Source organism: Micromys minutus, assembly GCF_963924665.1.
Source record: "Micromys minutus genome assembly, chromosome: 21".
In the NCBI taxonomy this organism is placed as follows: Eukaryota; Metazoa; Chordata; class Mammalia; order Rodentia; family Muridae; genus Micromys; species Micromys minutus.
The window spans coordinates 41,819,313-41,839,030 of NC_137956.1; positions in this window are offsets into that span (position 1 = coordinate 41,819,313).

The window sequence follows — 19,718 nt, forward strand, 5'->3', positions numbered from 1 at the left end:
ATCTGCAGGCCACTAAGTATAGAAGAAAAATGTCATGGAGCTACTTTCCTCAGTGTTGATCTTCTCTGAATATAATTGAATTTCTAAGAAGTAATTCTAAAGACAATCAAACAGGGCTCTAAAAGATGAGCAGAAAGCTAGACATGGTGGCCCATGCTTGTAATCAGTACTGGCAGGCAAAGCCAAGAGGATTGTTGAGAGTTCAAGGCCAGTCTGGTGTAGGTAGCAAGTTCCAGGCTGGGCAGGGTTACAGAGTAAGGCTGAGTCAAACACAACAAACAGCAGAACAAAGCAAACCAGAAACCCGGGAACAGATAACCGAGCTCTTAGGAAAACCTGAATTTTTGTTGAATTCTACCATCCATCTTTTACATATCTTAAAACAAAACAGCAACAACAAAACCTGGATTCAACACATGGAGATCAGGTAAAGGTGGAGGAAGAGAACTGAGTCCATGAATTTGTTCTCTCATTTTCAAATAATGTGTGTGTGGCATGTGCCACAGACCAAAATCAACCAAAAATGTAAAATAACACCCCCCCCAAAATAAACAACCAAACCAACCACCCCAAAATACCTAACAAACAAACAAAAAACATCTGTAAGAGAGGAAAAGAGGAAAAATTTCAAATTACACAAATACCAAAGCAAAGTTACAAAAGATAAATAAATAGAGCATATGACACGTCCAACCACTCGGAAAAAAAGATCCATTAACTGTCCCTAAACAAATAAAGATCTGAGACATGATCAAAAGAAATTCAAAAGAATTATCTCAGAGAAATGCGTATGGATGAAAAGCAACGTGAAGACAAACCCAGGTCCAGAAAAACTGCATCTATGAACCAAGTGGTAAAATCACAAACATACAGAAAGTATTTTTGAAAGAACCAAACAAAGGTTTTGTATGGAGAGAAAAATAACTAAAGAATTCACTAAAAGTTCCCAGCATGAAACTAAAGAAGACAAAATTTTGTTAGCAGGTTCTTAATGAATCAGATGAAATAAAATTAAAATAAACAGTAAAAGAAGGGAGGAGGTCGGAAGAAATATGCATAAGACCTTAAAAGCATTGATGTGTGCTCATTATGCGAGTCTTCAGAGGAAGTGAAGAGAACAACCAAAAACTTATTTAAAAATAATGGTGACTTGTGACATCTAAGTCTGAGTGGGAAGTGTGTGCTGAGCTTCATGAGTCTGAAAGCATTTATCATCAAATTCTCAAATGTCAGAGACAGCAGATATCAAAAGCAACCATAGAAAAATAGATTTAAAAAATGTTTTAAATCCAAGCTGGAGGGTCCAGCTAGAAGCAGCAGTAGATTTCTCAGTGGTTGCACAGCTGATGAAGAGAGTCGAGACTACATTATATGTCCTAAAAGCAAAACAGGTTAATAGTTACCAGAAGGCACATAAAGACCTATGTAATGACCAAGTAACCATGTCTCGGTAATAAAGAACAATTGTAAGTCTGTCTAAATGTTAGTTATAAGAGACAAGCAAGGAGAGGGCGGGATAGCAACTGAGCCTAGGAGACAGCAACCCTCAGCTCCCAACAATCCCTAGAACTCTGAAATAAAAATATAATTCACTGAGTACATAGCAGACATGACAATTATAAAGAATACCTATTATAGAAAAGAAGTGTGTGCATGTGTACGAGAATGTGTTTGTGTGTGTGTGTGTGTGTGTGTGTGTGTGTGTGTGTGTGTGCATACATACTTACATACACTCCTCCATAAACAACAGATCTACATTGTTACAGGCATAGGAAATACTTTCTAACATGTATAAAATGACCATAAGTAACCTTTTAGCAAACTTAAGGATGTTAAAGTCATTATGTACCTGCATTGTCAAGGAGATTGACAGGAATTAATTGCTGAAGGAAAACTGATGTCCACGTGGATATTAGACAGTGCACTTTCGAATGGGTAGGTCAGAGAAGAAATCAAAATATAACTAGAAAATAATTCAAGGCAGGGATAGGAACACAACATACCGAAAAACTCGAGTGATATAATAAAAACAACAATGCTAGAGACAAGTTACAGCAGTAAGTACAAAGAGAAATCTCAAGTAAGCAACTTTTCACTCTGGCAACCACAAAACAATGCAGTCTATACTTTCAAGAAAGTAGTAAACAATGCAGATTAAAGCAGTATAAAGGAAAGCAAAAAAAAAAAAAAGATTAAATTAAAATTTTAAAAAGTCAAGCGTTTTGGGAAAATGTAAACAAGAAGATCAACAAACTTTTTCCTAGACCAGAAAAAAAGAGGAAATATTTAAGTAAATGTCATCAGAATAAAAGGGACTCTGAAACTGATGTCACACAAATAAATAGAAATGCAGAAAACACACACACACACACACACACACACATTAGTCAGACTATCCAGATGAGTCAGTAGGAATACATAATCTTCCAGAACTGAATCATGAATGCACAGATATTCTAAATAGACTAATAATAATTAACAAGGTTAATTCAGTATTCAAAAAGTTCCCATTAAGACCAAATCTAGGACCAATGGCTCTCTGATTCACATGTATCCAAATATCTTCCACTAATGCAGAATTCAGTCATCAGTCTTGTTTGCTGAAAGTGGCTCTCTGAGTTTAAGCTGAATTTATAAGAAGCAAAAAGAAGAGCCCAGAAGGGGGAATACTTCCAGATTTATTTTCTGAACCTCACATCACTCTGACACCGGAGCTAGACAGAGGAGGTACGAGAAAAGTAACATCACAGGAAAAATATTCCCAATAAACCTAAATGTAAGTGCAAGATCCTTGGTTATATGGAAGCAAAGAGTAACCAACCCTGCATTAAGAAGTTTGGACAGCATGAGCAAATCATCTTTTCATGGAACTCAAGGACAGTTCACCACATAAAACAATGCATCAATAAATGCAGAAAATGTGTGGGACAGTTCCATCATTTGGAAGTCTGAGGCACTAGGATTATCAAATTCAAACTAGCCTGGTCATACTGTGACCCTGTTTCATAAACCAAAGAGAACAAAAGAAGAGTATGGAGAAAAAAAAATGAGTTCACAATTAAAAATGGACAGAAGAAACCAGTAAGGATTTAAAGCCGGCCAACTCAGAAAACACACAATAGACAAAATATTTAGCTAAAATGTCAGCTGGAGAACATGAAGTATATGTCTGTTTCAAAACAAACCTTTGTGGTACGTTTTACAAAGTAAAGAAGGAAACAAAATGCTTTAACAAGGAATAATATGAAATGGATATGAGAAACATTTGGTGAGGTATAGGATTTGCATAAATTAAGGCCTGGGAGATGGCTCAGTTAGTAAAAAGCTTGCTGCACAATCATGGGGGTCAATGTTTGTTGCCTCATTGCTAGGAGTTATGAGGGGTAGCAGAGTTAGGGAGAGAGCTGAAGGTCATTGGTCAGTCATTCTAGGCAACCAGTGAGCTCCAAATTCAGTGAGAGATGCTGCTTCAAGAAGTAAGGCGAAGAGTAATCAAAGATACACCCAGACATTGCCCTCTGGCCTCTACACTCATGAGCTCTAACATGTACATGCATGTGCTTGCACACCATACAAATACATACATATCACACACGCACACACACACACACACACACACACAGAGAGAGAGAGAGAGAGAGAGAGAGACAGAGAGACAGAGAGACAGAGAGACAGAGAGAGACAGAGAGAGAAAGAGAAGGGGAGGGAGAGAAGGGGGAGGGAGGGAGGGAAAAAGTGGAGAAAAAAGGGAGGGAGGGAAGGATAGAAGAAAGGAGAAATACTTTTAAAATAGTATTTTTATAATGTAAAAATGTATCTGTTTAAGTTAACTCAGAGAAATGGCTTAAAAATGATTGGACTAGCTGGGGACCAAAAGTAAGCAGGACGTATTATATCGACTGTAGTGGTTAAAATCTGAGAGAGATTAAGCAACAACTCAGGCAAAACAGAAAACCCAAACACGATTTTGCTCTGGAAAGTATCTGGCCACGATACATATATTCAAAGCATATAAGCTGTAGGGATTTAAGCCCCAGAAACTCACACTAAGAAATCACAGACACTCTAGACCTCAATAAAGACAATGACACCCACGTCTAGACATGTGACTGCGGATCGGCAGGAAAAGTAATAAAAAGAGCAAGTGCCTGCCTCAGGTGGAGAGAGCACAGCTGTCTGTCGGCACAGGAAGGAAGACGGCTAATTTCTCAGTAGCAAAAATAGAAACTCAAAAACTGTCAGGAATGTCACAGAAGTGCTGAAAGAAACCCTTAAGTTGTTTAAAGAGCCTAAGATAAAGATGTGGCAGGCAAACAAAATGAGTTCTCTTGGCAGACGTCTTCATCAAAAAGCCTTCAGAACGAAAGAATCTCTCCATGACTCCAGGATGCCAAATGAGTAAGGAACAACGGGAATTATGGGTAAAGAGAAATTTTTTTATGTATAATGTACAGTGGCATAAAATTATATATATATATATATAGATAGATAGATAGATAGATAGATAGATAGATAGTGTCTAGTTCATATGTTAGATAAGAATAACAGGAGGTAAAAGAGAGAAGGCATTGTGGAGGCAAGGCTTACAGTGTTCTTACATCATTTCAGGAGAGTATAGAAAAGGTAATTTGATCATTATTCAAGTTAGATGCCTTGGAATTTGGAAGTCAGTGCTGAAGGAATGTGCTACGTATGCAAATCCTTCAGTGAGGGAGAGACCTGGCAAGAGAAACCTCCACAGATTTAAAAGGAAGAGAAACTATAAGAAATCAAAGGAGAACATTAAACTAGGAAAGACGGGTGCTCCCCTTGTCACTGTGACAAGAAGCTGTCCAAAGAGCACATTTAGGTGCTTACATGGTCAGATTAAATGAAATCCATGTCTATACACAGTACTGGGAAACACAGTTGATGGGTTGAATGATCCCAGCCTAGGATTCCAGAGTGACTCAAGCATCTGGGGTGGGAGACTGAAGAGGTTGAGGCTACCATCCTAAAATGAAACAGTAAAACCCACCCAAAAGATGAGTCTCCTATCAGGACCATCACACTAAAGACCAGAGACTCCAGCTCCACTGTCCGATGCTTACCTAGAATCCACACAACCCAGATTTGGTAACAAGCACCAAGCTTGGCAGAACAAGCCTGTTACCCTAACACTCAGGTGGTCTACACAGGAAGAATTTCAACACATGTTCAAAGTCATTCTCAGCCACACCAGAAGTTTACAGCCAGCTCAGGCCACTTGAGACTTGTCTTGCTTAAAGAAAGGGTGAGGCTGGGGGCGTAGCATAGTTGGTAGAGTGCTTGCCTTGGAAGCACAAAGCCTCCTGTTTAGTTCCCAGTACTGCACACACTGCATGGTGGCGCATGCCTGTAATCCTAGCTCTTGCAAGGCAGGGAGAGGATGGTCTGGAGTTCATGGCCGTCTTCAACGATGTAGAAAACGTGGGGCTGGGGACTGTGTCAATACAAAAAATAGAGTCAGACCTTATCATTCTGACGATTAGGAACTCAGCAAATAGAGTCTGTCCCTTTCAGTGTGGTGTGTCTGGACTTTGAAACAAACTCCATTGTCCTTGCAAGGTGGCAGAACACTCCGTGGGGATTGATAGCACAGTGGCAATAGGACATGGTAGCCAGCCATTACTTTTGAAGTGGGGCAAACAAAACAACAGACAGGGAAGCTAGCTAGGAGTTTCTGTGGGAGAGAAGCTGGAAGAGACTGGATAAATTTTCACCATTCCTGGATGGCTAGAGGCTGGACCACAGTCCCAGCTTCTCACGTTTCCCAATGACAATGTTAACACATCTCTCACCTTACAGGGAAGAAGACGGCCAAATATAAGTGAACAGAGCCTGGTTGCCTCAGGTTCATGTTCTAATGTGGCAAAAGTTTTGTAAAGTTTTTGTAGTAACAGGACAAAGAAAACCACCCACCAAGGCCTTCTTTAAGTACATTTGGTGGAAGACCCAGGAAGATTGGTCAAAGTGACATGGCCCCTCTGCTGTGGGTTTTGATGTAACCTGACAACCCTTTCAGCATTTGGGCTGGTGGCAGCCAGAGGTCTGTGAGGTCACGTGTGTGATGTGGGCTATGTCATTTTGTACAGCTTCCATTTTGGTAATAGGGTGACAGTTTCAGTAACTACAGCAGTTTGATTTTTTGAACTAAATGAATTTGTCTGACCATTTTTCCCATGGACCCCCCCCCCCCCCCGCAGCAGTGACCAGTCAGGGAAGAGGTTGATCAATCACCTAAGTCTTTACAAATGGATTATTCTAGTGGTTATTCCCAGGCACAGCATCCCAGGTCACTCAGGAAAGCCAAGTTCCTTCCCCAGCCTCCCTGCTCTCTAACTACTCCAGCTTGGAAAGACATGACTCTGATTCTTACAAAGATACCATTCTGCAGCTTGGTCCCTAAATAAAGGCCTTGACTATGTGAAGTTCCTCCTTTTCTTGTCTCTTGTTCTTTCTCACTGACCTTTCAATATGCATTTGTGAGACCCCCTGATAATCATACAGTGTTCGATCACACACAGCAATGGACAGTGAATGCTACTTAAGGGGCTGGGGTAGCTCAGGACAACTCTAATTAGGTTCTGGACCTGCAGCACTCTACAATTTTGAAGTTCTGATCAATCAAACTTCATCCAAGAGTCAACATACTGCAGCGTCTTTTGGGATCTTTAGTTCACATTACCAGGATAAACACAGAAGGCCAAGAAGGGTTAGAAATGGGCAGAGATTTGAATGTGATCTCTAACTGTGATAGTTTTTTTATATGCTTGTCTCAGGAAGTGGCATTATTAGAAGGTGTGACCTTGGAGTAGGTGTATCACTGTAGGCATGGGCTTTAATACCGTTGTCTTAGCTGCCTGGAAGCTAGTCTTCTCTGGTTTGCCTTCAGAACAAGATGTAGAGCTCTCAGCTCCTCCTACACCATGCTTACCTGGACACTACCATGCTCCTGTCTTGATGATAATGGACTAAACTTCTGAACCTGTCAGCCAGCCCCAATTAAATGGTTGTCCTTATGACAGATGCCATTTCCCATGGGTCAAGCATACTCAAATCACTACAGAAACCCTGTCTCAAAAAACAAAACCCAAAACAAACACTCCAAAACAAAACCTAAACAGATCAACAAAAGAAGCCCAGAAATGTACTGAGTCAGAGCACAGACACTGGCAAGGTCACAGGAAGACACAAATCACCAGTTGTATCCAAGCCAGTTAAACTACTGAGTAACAGCAGTCACAGAATGTGGGAAGGAAGAACTCCAAACTGTTATGTCATCTAAAATGTCTCATAATGGAGGCCAGAATGTAAAAGCCAAGCATACTGGCACACACCGATAATACCTGCACTTCGGATTTAAAAAGAAAAACAAAATCAAATGCAAGCTAGAATCCTGTGCACTTGAAATTAGGTCCCCCCCCCAAAAAAAAACAACAACAACAAAGCCAAAAAGAAAAACAAAAACCACCCCTCTTTTCAAGCTCTTTTTAGACTTCTTATGCTGAGCCTTAGTGTTTTATTTATTGTATTAAATTAATGATCATGTTTTTTCTCTCCTTTCACTTAGCAGTTGCCAAGACATTTGTTCTTCTCCCCTGGCCTTTCAGCGACCCCCCCACCCTCGCTGGAATGAGATAACAGAGCAGGTTGTGTGTTCAGAGCAGTGGAGCCAAACAGCCACACTGACCAGGGCAGGGCTGGTGTATCCAAGGACTGACTGGCCAATCAGATTCCCCCTGAGACCTTGGCCAGCATCCAGCTGCAGTAGACATGCAAGCAAAACCCTACTTTCTTTCTTTCTTTCTTTCTTTCTTTCTTTCTTTCTTTCTTTCTTCCTTCCTTCCTTCCTTCCTTTCTTTTCTTTTAGATTTTCCTCCTTTCTTTCTTTCTTTCTTTCTTTCTTTCTTTCTTTCTTTCTCAAATGTCAACAAAATGGTCTTTGAGGATTTTTTTAATTGAATCCATTCCCAGATTTCCCATTAATAAGACTAAGGTACGACAGAGGAGGAGTCTGGTACCTGCTAACATATTTAGATATAAAGATACTTAATTCTATAATCGAATATATTAGTGAGTAAGCCAAGAGTTAAATTAGTCCATTTTAGCATGAACAAGCTGGGTGAATTTCAAGTAGATTAAGCTCTAGAAATCACACAAAAAATTGTCCATATAGAGGCTATTTTCCCGGAATATTGCGTGTCTACCAAAAGCAGTTAAAAGGTATTTTGACCACTGAATAAGAGTGTATTTTAAAGTTGGAAGCACCCTTTCAGCGTAAGATACTAGTTTGTCTCCTGTTAGTAAGACTTAATAAAATAGGCCCTTTTATCATTCCATACAGAAGAAACAAACACAGACGCTGTAAGTCACAGGTGTGGTGATTTCAGTAGAAAATGGTACCTAAAGGCTCAAGGATTTGAATATGTGTTTCTCCTTCGGTGGTGCTGTTTGTGGAGGTCACGGGAAAGTACGGCCTTACTGGAGGAAATATGTCCCTGGAAATGAGCTCTGAGAGTTTAAAGTCTCACCCCACTCCCTGTTCCATCTCTGCCTCCTGATGTGATCCCTCAGCTTCCTGTACCTGCCATGATAACCTCTTATTCCTTTGGAACCTTAAGCCTAATAAATTCTTTCTTCTAGAAGTTGTCTTCGTCAGCATGTTTTATCACAGCAATAAAAAAGCAGCTAAGGTTTTATTTTAAAAAAATTTACAAAACAAAACATCCTTCACAAGCACACACACAGACACATATTCACACAGACACATATTCACACAGACACACACACAGGCACACACAGACACATACACAGATACACACACAGATACACACAAAGACATTCACACACACACATACACATAGACACAACATACACACATATACATACACCTATTTATCACTTTACCTTTCATAGCTCTAATAAAACTCAATATGCATCATTTCTATCTAAAGAATGTTTCTGCTAAACAAAACCATAGCAATAAACAAAACTTTAGTGTATATTACTTAGATTTATTTTTATCCATATAAAGCATTTTGGCTGTGAAAAATCTTGTCTTAAAAGAATAGATAATTTTGTAAATCCTGTAATAAGATTTTTCAATCCATCTCAATGTTTAACATTGAGAAAATATTATTCCAGCAACAAAACTCACAACTGACATTTCTATCACTTAGCACCTACATAGAGCATGACTGGATAGCCTACAACCTGGCTTTCCTTTTAGCCTGTTTCTCCAAACCTTTTGCATTTTACATAGCTTTAGTTTCAAAGGAAGGGAAAACTACACATGCAACCAAAACGGCTCTCATGTATATAGTCCGAAACTCACTCCAAAGCGTTCATGTTCATTCACATACTCAAGACGCACTTCAACACACCACAGGGATAATCTTAATGCCCAGGGATTCTAAAGGACAAAATGCAGAAGCAAAATATCCTAGAGACATCTTTACTTAGTTATCTTTAGGTGCCCCAGGCAGAGCGGCTTTGTCTCAGCACTGTCTTAGTAATCACCCTAAGTTTGCAAAAGACTAGTCTGCTGCTACTGTCCCTAGGGCAGTCCTTGCCGTGGCCAAGATGGCTGCATCATGAATCAGTTACTAGAACAGTGACTAGAACATAATGGTTCCATCCAGCCCCAGGCTTCCCAGTCACACAACAGACAGCCCAGCAGGACAAAGCAAGGACAAATTTGCTTGTAAGATGTTCTTGTTCTTTGAGTGGCTAACTCTCTCTTTTGGGTTTATTTCAGTCAGTTATTTATTTATTTGTTTGTTTGTTTTTAAGACAAAAAATCATATTTCGTAGCCCTGGCTGACGTACAATTATCTACACAGCAACAGTTGGCCTCAGACTTGCAGCCATCCTCCTGCCTCTAGCCACTAGACACTGGGATTGCAGGTTTGTGGTGTCTTGCTTCCTTTGATTTCTGCACAAAACATTGGTGGAAAACCTTAAGTTACAATGTTTCTTCTTTAGATTTCTTCTCTTCCTAGGTCTCTTTTTCTGGCAATACGTTTTAGCTTTGTTAACCAGTTAGAATCTCTGAGTAGGCTTCTTTTCCAGAGACCCTAATGCTTTTCAGAAACAGCACTGGCTTAATTTGCCTAGTCTGCCACCTCCAGAAACAAAGGCCATCAACTGCCAAGCTACAAGTCTTTCCCTAATAAACGGTGAGGGTTAATTCTATTTATGGGGCAACAGCATGGCACTGGCATCAGTGAGACCTTAACCCTGCATCTTAATTTAACACAGCCCAAGGATAGACAGGTATACAGAGAGGAAATGCCCCCAGTAAAATGCATATGAAATTTAACTGTAATTATAATGCTATTAGGAACTGAAAACTTTAGGAGGCGACCAGGCCATGAACCATTTGATTTTCAGAGTAGCTTGTGAAGTGAACCATTCCCCTTGACCATGTGACTGGGGTTTTTCAAGAGCACAGCATGTCGGCTGTACCCATCTGAGACATCCCCAGCCCGAGCTTCACATGCGCTGGACTTTAGTCATCTGGGTGATGAGTTCCTACAGAAACCACGAGACAGACTGGTTGTGGGATTAAGTGAGAATCATTAGGCTAAAACTCATTATCTGAAGCTCTCTTATCTGCAGGCACCACTTCAGAGTCAACAGAAAGAGCAAGGTCAGGGACCTCCAGGTTTGGAGGCTATTTGAGGGGAGAATTAAAAAGACAGACGAGAGGCAGGTTTAACAAGCTTCAAAGAGACGCTTGTAAAAAGAAAGCTCATTGAATGGGTGGGTGAATAGAGGGTTTGTGGTCATGAAGGTGAGCAGTGCACAAGACAGGAATATATAGCTTCAGGAGGAGAGGGAAGAACAGAGGTGTCTAGTCGGGTGCACAGATCGATGAATTCGTATGCTCATATGCATGACCATAGTCACTCTCCTTCCTCCTTCCTTCCTTCCTTCCTTCCTTCCTTCCTTCCTTCCTTCCTTCCTTCCTTCCTTCCTTACTGTGTGTGCATTGGCCAGTGACAAACACTGGCCCCCTTGTCATGGCAAGGCCAGATGTGAGACCAGATGTTTTCACTCTCTTGTTGCAGTCTTTCATCTAAGGATGCGTTGCCATAGGAACATGAATTCAGACAGACTTACGAGATGAAAGCATTTTTCCATCCAGGGCATGAGATAAAGCCTTTAGAAGTTCTCCCTCTGTGAAGTTCCAAGCCACGACTCATTTATAGCCTCCAAATATCACACGGAGCAGACATAACAGCTTATGTTGAGGTGGTTGCTGTCAATAATGATCATGGGCTATGTGATGGCACCTACAGGCTCCACTCCGTGTGGCTGGGCATCTATCCTTCCCTGTCTTGGCAACCTCACAACAACCAGAAGGCACAGACTTGGAAAAAGTATTCAGAGAATTTCAGTTATAATCAAGATTTTGCATATCTTAAAAGTATATCTAATCAATAGTTATCACGTTACTTTAGTAACATCTGGTAAGCTGTAGACGTTACTATGCTTCATACAAGAACGGGGCCCATAGTTAGTCGCCTCCTCAGGAAGCTCTTCTTATCTTTAGCCCACAATAACTGAACTTCAAAGATAGGGAAGACAGGAAGGAACAAAGGAAGGAAGGAGGGAGGGAGGGAGGGAGGGTGGGAGGGAAGGAAGGAAAAAAGACAGACAGGTAGGCAGGCTCTAACTGTATTAAACATACAAATAACCAAATCTGAGATTACGTTGAATTAAAATGTTGCATAATACAGATTATCATGTGTTACTTTTGAATCTTTGAAAGCTATTCCTTGTCAACCGATATGTCCAATATAACATTCATTTGACAAAGAAAACTTTGAAATGTGTTCTTTTTGACCACCAGCAGCTACATACATACATAGGAAGGCATCTGGTACTTGGGGCAGGTTTTCCCCTTTGCTGTAGCTCTCCTCCCTGAGTGATATGCACCACAGAGTTTGGTAAACATCTTCCCCTATTACTTTCTCTGTTCTTTCACTAAGAAAATCTCACTACCTGAAATGGTGTTCCTGGACCATGCTCACTCTTAGTTGATTACCCCCCTCAGGTATGAAGAGTTGTGGTTTTATATTGATAGCCACATGCAGCTTGTTGAGAGTTTAATGCACTCTCTTCCTTTGGTGGGGCGTGGTTGCTGTGAAGTGTAGTTTGGGGGAGAGGACTGTGCCAAGGAAACATTGGGCTTGTGGGAGATGCCAGATGTTAGCCAGCTGCTCCTCACACTCCCACCCTTGGGAACTGAACTGTGTGTGAGAGACACCCCTGGATTCAATCGATCGAAGGATGGTGGATACCCACTGTCCACCATGTGCTTCTCAAAGCTACAAAGCTTCCCTCTGAAGCCCATTTCTGGAATAGAAGATTGCCTTTGTAGAATTTTTCAGTGTTAAGTGTTAGAATTTTAAGCAACTGTTAACATACAAGTCTTTGGGCATATATTTTGATCATGAAATATATGATCATCCCTTATTCAAAATCCTTTGGGCCATAGCTGTAATGTGATTTTAGCGTTTTGTATTTCTGAAATACTTCTACAGACTTTGGTAGCTGAACATTCCTGATCTTCAAATTCAATGTCTTCAATGATCTCAAATTTGAGCGTCATGTTCATTTCAGATTTTCAGGTTAGGGTTGTTTGGCCTGTAGCTCTATCAGAAAAAGCTAGCATGTATTTCAAATAGTCCTCCAGGCCAGAGTGGGAAGCCTGGATGGATGGATACCTGAGGCAAATGTCACAATGTAACAGGAACCCGATTTTCCTAGATGGGAGGTGGTTGAGTAAAGATGCTCACTCACAGGTCATGTGCTTTTGATAACTGTTGCTGAGTGAAGGATGAGTTAGATGAATGGGGGGCAGTTAGAATGGGTCAAGTACCATCAACACGTTCCCCAAATTAACTCATTGGAGTTCATATATGAAACTGTGAAAATCGCCAACTCTGTATTTAAGCCTCTAGCCATGATTTATTGCCTACATGACCTCAAGGGAAGTAGCCAAGCTCACTAATCTTTCATTTCTTTCTGTAGAACTTAGGCTCAATCCATGCTCTTCCAGGTTGTTGTGAGGATTAAAGTAAGTTTGTAAATGACCTATTCGTGGCTAGTACCCAATAATCATTTGATACAGAGTAGGTATGGTATGGGATGTTCCCCACTGGCTCATGTGTTGGAATATTGGGTTCCAGCAGGTGGTACTGTTTTGGAACCTGCAAGGTTCACTGGGAGGTGGAGCCTTGGAGTTTTAAATCTAGGACTCTCTTTCTGTCTGCTAACTCTGCTTCCAGGCTGAAGATAAAATATGACAAGCTGTCCCCTATTCCTTCCTCCATGCCTTCTCTGCTAGGACAGATTATATTCCTCAAACTATGAGTCAGAATAAACCTTTTTCTCTTCATTTGATTCTTATTGGGTATTTGGTCACAGTGAGAGAAATATTAAGCAATATAGTGTCTATTATTCTGAGATACTTATTCATCGTTTGGGGCCCTTTTCTCTATTGATGACATTCACACAGAGTGGCAGGTAAGAATTTGTATGGAGTTTCATACTTTCTTTCTTGTCAACCTCCCCAAGATCAAAGTCATATCAAGACTGCAAACAAACATCTCTTTTCTTCCATCCTCACTGTCTCTGCCATGAGTCATCAAAGTGGAAGTTTCTGGATATGTCAGGTAATAGAGACTCGGTGTGTGTGTGTGTGTGTGTGTGTGTGTGTGTGTGTGTGTGTTTCTTTTTTTTCTTAGACACACCTGTGGGATGTGGGATGACATGTGATGTTTGGAGAATATAAATAGGACTCAGAGGACAGCCACTACAGCGAGCTTACATAGCTAGTCTTGAGAGCTTCATTGGCTTCCTGTCTTCACTAGTCTTTGCCTCTCGAGAGAGGCATGGCAGGGAACTTCTGGCAAACCAGCTGATGTTGGTCACTCCCTCTGACTGGTGCTGATTCTGCAGACACCTGGGTGTTTCTGCTGGACCTTGGCACTGCAGCTGATCCCTGTTTGGTATCCTGATACTGTTGAACTGGACTGCTGGTGTCCAAACAAACAGAGATTGGAATTGCTTCCATGAACTGCTTCTTAACATGTCCATATCCCCTAGTCTTATTTTTTAACCATTTTTTCTCCCCTGCCTTTGGAGGGTAGACTAGAAGGGAGAAGGGGTTGAAGGATTTGAAAACCCTTATTTAAAGTAGGTTTTAAAACAATCTAAGATTACAGGTCAGACTCTCAGCATCTTTTAGCTTGACCTCTGTCAGAGGTACTCCCTGATCTTCCACCTATTCCCAAACTAACTCTTGAAGAAAGTCCTTCCTAAAGATCATCTGCCATCTTCATGAATAGCATCTTAAACTTTGACTGTCTTGCTTGCATCCTTGAAGTTGCTCTCCAACTGAAACAGTCACTAACTTTTAACACCAGCACTCAAAATGATCTACAGCCTAGTCTTGCTATTTATTCCTTTAGACCAAGCTTTTCTCGTATTTCCACACAAACCTAAAGCCTAGAGGATTTTTGTCTGGCCTTAGATTGGCAGGCTTCATAATGAAAAGAAATGAAAATGTGGAATGAGCTTTTTCAGAATCATCATTACCTGTGGCACCTGCCTAGGTAGAAACTCACTTGTATTAAGAAGTGATTTTCCCATATGCTGGCCCACATGTGTGATATTTAGCACTTAAAGTTCTCATTCACTCTATCTCTCCCTACGTCTTAAGTACATCATCTCTTTTAGAGACTTCTCTTGGTAATAACATACACTTATTTCTCCAATAGTTATATTGCTTCATATATGAAGGACAGAAACGTAGCACTGTTGTTTTGCTCTTCCAAAACTGAACCAGCAGATTCCATCAAAAAGACTGAAAAGAGGCATCTGTGTTACAGCCAGTGTTTCTTGTTCCTTATAGGCTTCTGTTGCTACTGAGAGTATCAAGGGCTAAGGGAATAGAATAGCACAATGCCCCCTCATCCACATTGCAGGATGGTTCCTGGAAGCCATAGTTTGAGTATTTGTGCTAAGGAGCCATCCAGATCAGCTGGCTGTCCTTGGCTTCATCACACTGCTGTGAGGGTTAGTGATTCCCATCTGAGCTCTCATATGTAACGCTCCTGTTGTCCCTCAGATCCAGTAGGGTGGTTTGCCAGGCTGCATTGGCTACCCAAGACATTTCACAGATGTGTGCAGATCCTTCACGTGTAAACAGTAACTTCTCGAATGACCTTCTGCCCCTAACTTTCAGACAAGGGAAGGTTCGTCAGGTTAAAGAGCAGGATCTGAGCGTGACTGGACTATTTTTAGCATCTCAGAGACCTGGTCATATTATCTTTGGGCTGAGTTGCCCTCTTCCAAGGTAGTGCACACCTACCTGTTCATCAGCATCTTCTCTTTGGTTTGTACTGTTATTATCATAGTGAAATCTGGCTCCAAAGTCCTTCTCATGCCTCTCCATTGGCTTCCACTTTACTGCATGGTTCTTCGGATTGCATTTTGTCTTATGATTGGTCCAGTAACCCTCTAACATGGGATAGTTGAATTGCTCACCACACTGTAAACCCCTCAGTAAAAATTAGAACCTAATTCAGAAAATGTGTTTAAGTGCAAAACAAATGTTGTCATCGCTACACACCGTGCCTCACAATCCCAGTGATGAAAAAGATTCCATGCTTTCATTTTATTAATTTGCCTAAAGTAGGGCTGAAGTCCTCCGTGGCTCGTCTTCTTCTGGGAGAGCTTAGTCTCATTTATACGTTCTGGGTATCAACATTAAAACATAAAAAAGCACAGCAAGGCACCTATAATCCAATCGCTGAGGAGGCAGAGGCAAGCTGATCTCTGGGGCATGATCTGAAGACGGATACCTGAGGTTATTTTATGCCCTCCATGTGCACAAGAACACACATATGTATGATCAACCTCATGCACAGAAATGCATACACCCCAAAGAAGGACATAAACAGGGACCTCCATCTTTATTAGGTGCTTGGTAGAATCCGACTGTTAACCATTTTATACAAGAGATGAGCTCAGGGTAAGTTTTGTCTGTGTGAATCTTAATCATGAGAAATTTTGACCACAGATTCCGATGGCACAGACACTGCTTGTCCCACTGCATTATTTCTCTCTGTGCTGACCAGGTCTCTGGTTACCTTTACCCTTTGGAGGGTCTCTGCAGTGGGGTGGTTGACTGTCTCTTGATCATCAGTGAATTTGTGTCTTTCTGAATCTTAGTAAATCCTTCAGATGCATCCCCAGCCTCCGTCCGTCCGGTCTTTATACTCTGCATCTAAGATGCTTTCTCTTAGTCTACCCCAAATAAAGTCTTTCTGTTCTGCTGAATATGGAGCTTCTGTCAGGGATGGCTCCGGGTCCTGCAGCACATGTCACCAGCTCCTCTAGTAAGGGATCTTCTGTATGTTTTCTATCTCATATAATACGAAAGATGCAGAAATAAACGCCTCAACAGGCTATGATCTGTTTGTGAAGTGCAGGCTCAGTTTATGATCCAAAGAAAGCATATCAGAATTCATAAAAGATTTACCCATGTTACTCTTGTCCATAAGTTTGTTTTTCAGAGATACAAAAAACTGCTGCTCATATCTCTCGCTTAAATGTCCTAAGGCTGATTCATAAGTACACATTTTTATGATGTGAAGCATGGTTTAATATCTTATGCCCCATGAACACTACACCACACATACACACACACACACACACACACACACACACACACACACACAAACACCCCAAAGCTAACATTATAGACTGCTTTAATGCTTAAAATTTTGTTTTTTAACTAAGCTCTTTCCCCTCTCATCAAATAGATGAATACCAAAGAGGAGCGATAAAATTTGACAGCATCAGGAGAACAAGAAGTGACATTAATTCCTGAGCACATTTGTTTGTGAAGATCAGACAGGCATGTGTTGTGTAATATATTCAGAATGAGCCACTAATCCCGCTTTCTATGTAATGCTCACAACTGAACAAAAGAAAAAAGCAATGTGACTGCCTTAGGTTTGTTGTGTTATCTACTGTCCTTTGTTAAAATAAGTGAAATATTCCTTTTCAGAAATTTTGTCATGTTGATATAATTATAAGTCATTTGGGTTTATACCATAGTTAAATCATGTGTGTACACATGAGTGTAAATGTACACACACACACACACACACACACACAGTTTCATAGATATTTATCTCAGTTCACAACAGTTCTATTTTGAGATGAATCTTACTATATAGCCCTAGGTATCCTGGGACTTACTATGTAGACCAGACTGACCCTGAACTCACAGAGAGCTTCCTCCTGAGTGATTGTGTTAAAGGTGGGTGCCATCACACACCAATTACTTTCTCTCTCTCTTTTCCCTCCCTACATATAGGTGTATTTAACATTGTGTATGTGTGTGCATATATATATATATATATATATATATATATATATATATATGAACAAGGAAACATATGCTTGTGAAATAAGCTAAGTAGAATAAAGTTGATGTTTTCCTGTTCCTTTAGATGTATTCTTATGTAGACATTTACACCATCTTGCCAAAGAGAACAGTGTGGCTGTGAGGATGTGGAGTGGTTCTGGGGGCTCAACTGCCACCACCCTTCTATTTCATGATATGGAAAAAAGAATTAGGAATGTGAGCATCCTTAACTTTCAAATAAAGTCAAGCCATTAAATTAGGCTATAACACAGAATCATCAAAACATGGTGATTCCTCTTTACCAAAAGAATGGTGCACACCACCATTTCTCTTCATAAACTGTAGTGAAGCTACATTGTGCTTTTTGATATTATTACCTATTGCAAACTGCCTGTTCTGTAAAGGGTATGCACCCTAAGAAACAATAATCTGAACAGAAATACACAGTGATCCTTCTTGACAAAGAAAGACATTTGGGATTTGTGAGACAGGAGAGTAAGAAAGAAAGAAATCATCTTAGAGGAGCCTTTGATTTAGAACACGGGGATGCAGCAGTTGAAACCACTCTTCCTTTTTATTTACTTGTATTTAAGTTGTAAACTGATTTAAATAACTTCTCTGAACAATCAGGTTCTATTATAATCTTGCAAGGTGTTGTAAGAAGGGAAGATCAGAAAGGAAGAGGAGGAGGAGGCATAAGGGAGGGGGCAAAGAGAATTAAAATAATTCACACTGGGATGAAGAAACAGCTCAGTGAGAACAGTGCTTGCCAAGCAAGGGTGATCCTGGCAGCCACAGTGATCCCTAGATTGATCCCCAACAGCCAGAGGGATCCCCAACAGCCAGAGGGATCCCCAGAAGCCATGTAAAAAGTCAGGTGCTCAGAATTACAAGGGTTTAGTAAAGTGGCAGCTGTAGGTCTCAGTCCTACAGAAAGAACTACAGGCAACTAAAGAAAGCTGACAGAGTGACACATAGTCTTCCCTAGGGAAGAAACACCTATTGGTTTTCCAGTACCAAATGGTCAGCCCCAACAGCATGCATACAAGGAACACTATATTTATGTTTTTTTTTGGGGGGGGGGATGTAACAAAAGTTAATTTTTAAAAAGAGGCCATCTATTTGAAAGAGATCAAGTTGAGGTCTATAGGAAAGTTTGGAGCAGGTGGAGCAAGAGAAGGGAGAAATGATATTGCTATAATCTCCAAAATAAAGGAACTATTATTTAAAAGCCAGGTGTGCTGGCATGTGTCTGCACTTTCAGTGCTAAGGAAGTAGAAGCAGGAAGAACCCTGGGAGACCTAAGTGGGCAAGTGGGTGGGAATATAAGAGGTTGATAGAAGTGTGAAGCAGCTCGGTGGAGGGGTTGGCTGGGGGAAGGGAGGTGGAGTGTAAACTGGGGGTCAGGAAGATAAATAATACCATGAACTCTGGCAGAGCCATAGCAAAACCTACTAATTTGTAAGTTTCTTAGAAATCCGGGCATCCCTATCATTTTTGCGTGGTTACGCTGCTTAGCGCTCATTTTAGAATCATTTAATACAGTTTCACCCAAAATCATGGTTGTTTGGTCTGGGAAAGGTTACCATTGGAACCATTCACCCCAACAGACTCCATCGCCTGTCAACCAGCAGCCCATGTTCAGTAACTCCGGTTTTATGGCCAGCAGAGATCTTCCAGAGTGGCTACTGAGTGTGGCCTCTGCAGCTATTGTCTTTGTGGTGACTTTTACAGGATTGCTAATACTTTCTATTTTCCAAGCAGCCTCTGTCATCCCTGGCTCCAGAGGAGAGGCTGATGCTGTAGGTGAGCAGTGCCCAAATTCTACCAGTTTAGTTTAAAACACAAGAGCACAAGTCAAATAACAAAACACAACACAACAACAACAACAACAAAGGAGGTGAGTTAGAGACTAGTGGGTAACATTTTGTTGTTGTAATGGTAGATACAGTCAATCTTACATTTCTCGGTGCAATCTCCTTGTCTGATATGTCTGTTTCAAGTGTTTTTGTGAAGGCAGAAGTGGTCACGTGGTCCATGAAGTATATTTTGTTTTACAGATCCTCACAAACAAATTAGTCCTCAGTTACCAGGGTGTGCTGGTGTTCTTTTGATGAATACTTGGATTGGGCTAAAGGGCTTGTATTTTACACTTTTCAAAAGTTAATTAGCAACATTAGAATACATAGATAAATATATAGTTAATTAGAGTAACCCCATAGGGGTTAGTGTCCCCTCAAAAGCC